At 46.8% G+C, this 7828-nt stretch overlaps 1 protein-coding gene across 1 annotated transcript in view; it reads right to left on the reverse strand.

Annotated features, from left to right (window-relative positions):
• LOC307084958 (cell division control protein 42 homolog) overlaps positions 1-3969 on the reverse strand; it is an 8549-nt gene extending 4580 nt beyond the window's left edge. Inside the window, exon 1 of the mRNA XM_079749517.1 lies at positions 3852-3969. The gene's annotated coding sequence lies outside the window, so the exon portion shown is untranslated. The remainder of the gene's footprint in view (positions 1-3851) is intronic.
• Between the last annotated feature and the right edge of the window lie 3859 nt (positions 3970-7828).

Consider the following 7828-nt stretch of genomic DNA (forward strand, 5'->3'; position numbering starts at 1 on the left):
AGACAGAGATGCTATGAGAGGGGGTGACTGACAAGGAAAGCCAACCTCCTCCTCCTCCCTGCGTATCTCTTGCTATCCTGACCATCATGACCCACTGGTCTGGCGCAGCTGCCATCCTGTTCCTACCGGCCTGTGTCAGTGTTTTACCAAGCGTCCAACGCGTTCATACTCTAGCTGAGTCCGAGGACAGCCCTGCAGCAGTCTGCCACTCCCGGCGGTCTCCAGCGGCCGTCCCTGGACAGACGGCCAGCTGTTCCCCGGCGGCCACACGCCGCTCGTTACAGACAACGACCCACACAGACGCTCACATTCACACCCCATGGACCGGCCCTAAGTGGCCCCGTCGCCACGGGGACGGGCTGACAAAGGGCCGAGTCAGGGAGACACACGGCCGTCTGTGTGGCCGTGGGGACAACGCCGCCACGCTCTGACACACACACACACACACACACACACACACACACCGGGACCCCCTGGGACAGAGACCGGACGGCACTCCGCCGGGACACAGTGGCTGGGGAGGGAGAGGTATGAGGAGGGACAACGCTGGACCCAGGGCCCACCGCACCCCACCAGACAGAACCCCCACCAGAACCCCCTCCCCCACCAGACAGAACCCCCACCAGAACCCCCTCCCCCACCAGAACCCCCTCCAGAACCCCCTCCCCCACCAGAACCCCCACCAGAACCCCCACCAGAACCCCCTCCCCCACCAGAACCCCCACCAGAACCCCCTCCCCCACCAGAACCCCCTCCAGAACCCCCTCCCCCATCAGAACCCCCAACCCCATCAGAACCCCCATCAGAACCCCCACCCCCATCAGAACCCCCACCAGAACCCCCTCCCCCACCAGAACCCCCATCAGAACCCCCTCCCCCACCAGACAGAACCCCCATCAGAACCCCCTCCCCCATCAGAACCCCCACCAGAACCCCCACCAGAACCCCCTCCCCCACCAGAACCCCCATCAGAACCCCCTCCCCCACCAGAACCCCCATCAGAACACCCTCCCCCATCAGAACCCCCTCCCCCACCAGAACCCCCTCCCCCACCAGAACCCCCTCCCCCATCATAACCCCCTCCCCCACCAGAAAAAATGCGAAAAAAATGCGGGAACTTGCGGATAATGCAGCTTTTCGATGACGTTCACGTCGCGTAATTACGTCACTTCAAAACGTTCCCATGGCAACAGGGGGAAATGGCTGCTCTTGTGTGAAATAAACGCAACATTTTTCAACTTTCTGCTAAGATATATGTGACTTTTTGGCAAGGAAAATGCGGGGATTATGAAATCATGCAAGCCCCGCATATTTTACGCGGAAATCTGCAATTTATGCGGTGAAAGTGCGATCGCATAATCGTGTTTTTCTGGAGGGACTGATTAACCTGTAGTACAGTAACTTTAACCTGTATTAAAGTTACATTAACCTGTAATACAGTAACATTAACCTGTAGTACAGTAACAGTAACCTGTAATACAGTAACATTAACCTGTATTAGTTACATTAACCTGTAGTACAGTTGCATTAACCTGTAGTACAGTAACATTTACCTGTATTAGTTACATTAACCTGTAATACAGTAACATTAACCTGTAGTACAGTAACGTTAACCTGTAATACAGTAACATCAACCTGTAATACAATAACATCAACCTGCAGTACAGTAACATCAACCTGTAATACAGTGACATTAACCTGTATTAGTTACATTAACCTGTAGTACAGTTACATTAACCTGTAGTACAGTAACATTAACCTGTAATACAGTAACATTAACCTGTATTAGTTACAGTAACCTGTAGTACAGTTACATTAACCTGTAATACAGTAACAGCAACCTGTATTAGTTACATTAACCTGTAGCACAGTTACATTAACCTGTAGTACAGTAACACTAACCTGCAATACAGTAACATTAACCTGTAATACAGTAACATCAACCTGTAGTACAGTAACATTAACCTGTAATAAAGTAACATCAACCTGTATTAGTTACATTAACCTGTAGTACAGTAACATTAACCTGTAGTACAGTAACATCAACCTGTAATACAGTAACATCAACCTGTATTAGTTACATTAACCTGTAGTACAGTAACTTTAACCTGTAGTACAGTAACATCAACCTGTATTAGTTACAGTAACCTGTAATACAGTTACATTAACCTGTATTAGTTACTATAACCTGTAATACAGTTACATTAACCTGTAGTACAGTAACATAAACCTGTATTACAGTTACATTAACCTGTAATACAGTAACAACTACCTGTAGTACAGTAACATCAACCTGTATTAGTTACATTAACATGATCAACTGTAAGGGAAGCCCTTTCCCAAGGGGTCGATAAATGGTACTCTACATTCAGAACAACAGGCTCAGCAGCATGAATGATGACTTATCGCCCATCAGCCCGCTAACCTGCTCAACCGAAATTATCACTGATCGGTGGCCCATGGAGTAAACAACAACACAGCAGACAGAGGACTCGATTCACATAATCTACTTACACAAAGCTGCCTGCCTCCGTTCATGGAGGGAGATCATTTAAAGTAATGTTCCCCTAACTGGTCTGGACTCGTCAGGACGCGCAGGGAAGCCCCTACTGAGCAGCGACCCGACGAAACAACATCCTGGAGCCGCGCAGCAGACAACCAGTACCGTGTTACGGTCTGAACACAACACACACACACACACTGGATTATTCCCGAGGGTTTGGCTGTATACTAATGCCGCGCGTAACAAGTGATTATTGCTTATTAGCGAGTGTATTGATTAATAATGACACGGAAACGCCGGAGGGGTGTGGGTGCAATCCCCAGTCCTGACTCACAGCAGATCAACAGCTGAGGTGTTGTTCAGCTAAACACCAGGGATCACCCTCCTCGGGCCGGTCTCACCCTCCACGGGCCGGTCTCACCCTCCACGGCCCGGTCTAACCCTCCACGGCCCGGTCTCACCCTCCACGGGCCGGTCTCACCCTCCACGGCCCGGTCTCACCCTCCACGGCCCGGTCTAACCCTCCACGGCCCGGTCTAACCCTCCACGGTCCGGGCTCACCCTCCACGGCCCGGGCTCACCCTACAGTACACACCCCAACCTCCCGGAACGGGTTACTCACACTCCATGAGCAGGGTCTCACCCTCCTCCCGGGACGGGTCTACACAACAGTACCTCACCAGACCCGGACCCCAACAGACCCGGAACCCCACCCGTCCCGGAACCCCATCAGACCCGGAACTCCATCAGATCGGGCAGATAAACCAGATATGAAGATTCATCCGGAGGTCTTCGTCGCTTTGATAAGCGCAGGACAGGAGTGATCCGGGAATGGATCTAGTGGGGTCTCGTTGATCCCGGAGCGGGTCTAGTGGGGTCTGAGTGATCCCGGAGCGGGTCTAGCGGGGTCTGAGTGATCCCGGAGCGGGTCTAGTGGGGTCTGAGTGATCCCGGGGCGGGTCTAGTGGGGTCTCGATTTGGGAGCGGATCTAGTGGGGTCTCGATTTGGGAGCGGATCTAGTGGGGACTCAGTGATCCCGGAGCGGGTCTAGTGGGGTCTCGGTGATCCCGGAGCGGGTCTAGTGGGGACTCGGTGATCCCGGAGCGGGTCTAGTGGGGTCTGAGTGATCCCGGAGCGGGTCTAGTGGGGTCTCGGTGATCCCGGAGCGGGTCTAGTGGGGTCTCGATTTGGGAGCGGATCTAGTGGGGACTCAGTGATCCGGGAGCGGTTCTAGTTAGCTCGCTACGTTAGCAGCAGACCGGGAAGCAGAAAGTCCTCCCCAGGTAAAATACCCCTAACCCCGGACCCAGACCAAGCGACACGGACCAGAACAAGAGAAGCTCCTACCTCGTCGCTCCGTCGCCGGTGTTGAGTGCTAATCGAGTTAGCTTAGTGAGCTAGCGGCGGCACTTCCGGGGCGGATGAGGAAACACCGGAGCGTGTCGCCCCCCCCCCCACCCCCCGGTGAATTCATTTTGTTTGTGCGTCATCAGAACGGCCAGTAGAGGGAGCCCCCGCCCAACACTGCGCCGTTACACACGGACCTCTCTCTCTCTCTCTCTCTCTCAATTCAATTCAATTCAAAAAAGCTTTATTGGCATGACTATTGGTAGTCCAAACAGTGTTGCCAAAGCATTACAGTATTACAAATATTACGATAATAACAATATGGAACGTCAGAACAATATGTACATATATCAACCTGTAACAATATAACATAACATACAGATATACATATGTACATATGTAAAAAAAAAAAATATATATATATATATATATATATATAAAAATAAAAAAAAAATAATAATAAAAAATAATAATAATAATAATAAAAAAAAATAATAATAATAAAAAAAAAATAATAAATAAAATTAATGAAAAGCTACATAAAACGCATTATAGGTTACTAATAATCATTAATCAATCAAACAGTGAGGCCTGGTGTAGAATGTCATCCTCTCATGTTGTGGCAAGCTGAAATAAATTGTGCTGCGAGGACGGAGCTCTCTTTTCTCTCTCCCATTAATATTTGTAGTTGGTCTACATGGGAGTTTATAAAATTAGGGTGTTTTTGGCCGAATTTGCTAAAGTATATTTCGCGGATATTTTTGAATTTGGGGCAGTGTAGGAGGAAGTGCTGCTCGGTCTCTACAGCAGCTTCTTCACACTGCTGGCACAGCCGCTCCTCTTGGGGCAGCCATGACTTCTTATGGCGGCCTGTTTCTATGGCCAGGCAGTGAGCGCTCAGTCTGTACTTTGTTAGCAACACTCTATGTGTAACATCAGTCACTGTGGTCAGGTAGGGGGCCACAGTGTGCTGTCTATTTAGGGCCAGATAACCCTGCATTTTGCTCTGTGTGTGGGTTTTAGTGTTCCAATTGGTGAGGTAGGTTTGTTTCTGATGTTTTATAATTTGGTTGAGTCTAATTGATATATTCTCCGACTGGTCCTGAGGCAGAGCAGAGGGGGAACCTCTCTTTGGACAGAGCCTCAGGACCAGCTGAGCGAGGGGACTCCTGTTCATCTCTTGACTTTGCAGGGCTTTGTGCTGGAAGGAGTGGGGGTCACTTTGTTTTAGATGTAGCCAATATTTAATTGATCGTTTTTGGATTTTTAATAGAAGTGGATACTGACCTAATTCAGCTCTGCAGGCGTTGTTAGTGGTTGTCCTGTGTACCTGCAGAATGCTTTTGCAAAATTCGGTGTTTGCAATTTCAATTGAATTTTTTTCCCATTGGTCAAAAAGTTGGTTTGTTTGTGGGCCCCACACTTCACTTCCATAGAGCAAGAGGGGTTCAATAATTGCTTGAAGTAATTTGAGCCAAATTAGAATTGGAATCTGAATGTAAATTTGTCTTTTGATTGCATAAAAAGCCCTGCGTGCTTTCTCTCTCAGTTCATTGACTGCTGGATTGAAACTTCCAGTGGGACTTATTTTCAGGCCTAAATAATTATATTCTAAACAGTTTTCTATTTTATGTGTTCCTATTGTGAAGTGCAATGTGTTTCCCAGACATCTGGGTCTTTTCTGGAATATCATGGTTTTTGTTTTCTTAATGTTAACAGCCAGGGCCCAGGTCTGACAGTAACGGTCGAGTAGGTCTAGACTCTGTTGAAGTCCTTCTTTTGTGGGACTTAACAAGATTAAATCATCTGCGTAAAGCAGGAATTTGATCTCTGTGTTGTGGAGAGTGAGACCAGGCACTGTGGACCGTTCCAGAATGGAGGCCAGCTCATTTATGTAAATGTTAAACAGTGCAGGTGATAGACAGCAGCCTTGTCTCACTCCCCGCTCCTGAGTAATAAAAACTGTTCGCTTGTGTCCAATCTTGATGCCGCACATGTTGTTTGTGTACATTGATTTTATTATGTCATATGCTTTACCCCCTATACCGCTTTGAAGAAGTTTGTAAAGTAATCCAATGTGCCAAATTGAGTCGAATGCTTTTTTGAAATCAATGAAACAAGCAAATATTTTGGTTTTGTTTTGGTTGATATATTTGTCTACTAGGGTGTGTAGGGTGTAAATATGATCTGATGTGCGGTGATTTGGTATGAATCCAATTTGACTTTTGCTCAGGACATTGTGTTTCATAAGGAAGTCTATGAGTCTCGAATTAATAATGCTACAGAAAACCTTCCCCAGGTTACTGTTCACACAAATGCCTCTGTAATTATCAGGGTCAGATTTATTTCCATTTTTAAAAATAGGTGTTATGAGACCACGATTCCAGACGTCTGGGAAGTAACCTACACTCAGGATCAAGTTTAATAATTTTAGAATAGCCAATCTGATTTTTTTACTGCTGTGTTTCAACATCTCGTTTAGGATGCCGTCAATTCCACATGATTTCTTTGGCTTAAGGTTGTTTAATTTTTCTTCCACTTGTTTTTCAGTGATAAATAGATCTAAAGGGTTCTGGGAGTCTTTGATGGCCAATTCTAATTTGTTTAAGTTTTCTGTAATTTGAGTTTGCTCCGAATCTGATTTGATAGGGATGTTGCTGTATAGGTTTTTGAAGTGATTGATCCAAATGTCTCCATCTTGTATAACTGGTTGGTTGGGTTTGGTTTTGTTTAGGTTTTTCCAATTTTCCCAGAATTTGTTTGTGTTTATGGACTCCTCAATTATTGTCAGTTGTTTGAGTGTGTATTGAGCCTTTTTGATCTTAAGTGTACGTTTGTATTGTTTGAGCATGTTACAGTAAAGAAGGCGAACGTCTGTATTGCTTGGGTCTCTGTGTTTCTGATTGGATAATTTTCTAAGTTCTTTTCTTTTTTCTTGACATTCTCTATCAAACCAATTGTTCTCTTTATGTTTTTGGGGTTTGTGGCTGGATTTTTTCAATTGTGATTTATGAGCTATAGTCATAAAGATGTGGTTAATTTTTCCAACTGCATTGTCTATGCCTTCTTTACTTTCTCTCTCTCTCTCTCTCTCTCTCTCTCTCTCTCTCTCTCTCTCTCTCTCTCTCTCTCTCTCTCTCTCTCTCTCTCTCTCTCTCTCTCTCTCTCTCTCTCAATTCACTGCAATAATTTTAAAAATCTTTATTGGCATGAGAAAGAAACATCTACATTGCCAAAGCAGGTGAACAATAAATAGGTCCTCGTCGGGTCACCCCTGAGAATTTATCTCAGCCAGTGTTGCCAGATTGGACCAGATTTCAGATTTCAGGGTTGCCAAATTGTGGTAAATCTATCCCAATCTGGCAACACGGATCTCCTCCCCGGTGCGGGGTGCGCGGATGTGAGCAGTCCTAATTATTATTACCATCAGTGTTATTATTATTAGCTGTAGAGGTAATACCATTATTATTAATTCCATTACTATTATGAATATCATTATGAGCACCATTGAGCCTGTTAGCCCGCTAACTATCCTGTTAAAACCAAAGCACACGCACACACACACGCACACACACACACACGCACACACGCACACGGGGATAATAACGGGGACGAGGGGATGAGGAGGCAGACAACAGAAAGACGTCTACACCTCCTCTTTCCTGTCTCTGTCTATTTTTACTCCCCCATACCCTCCATCTGCCTCCCTCCCCCGTCTCCCTGTCCTCCTCCCTCCCCCGTCTCCCTCCCCTGTCTCCCTCCCCTCCTCCCTCCCACTCCTATCTCCTCTCCTCTTCTCCCCTCTGCTCCTCTTCCTCTCCTATCTCCTCTCCTCCTCTCACCTCCTCCCCCTCCCTCTCCTATCTCCTCCTGTCCCCTCAGCTCCTCTTCCTCCATTTAATTATCTAGTTCTCCTCGTCTTCTCTCCCATAAACTGAGTCATCTCCCCTCCCCCATTACAAGACTCTCTCTCTCTC

The sequence above is a fragment of the Pollachius pollachius genome, assembly GCF_949987615.1.
Source record: "Pollachius pollachius genome assembly, chromosome: 13".
NCBI lineage: Eukaryota > Metazoa > Chordata > Actinopteri > Gadiformes > Gadidae > Pollachius > Pollachius pollachius.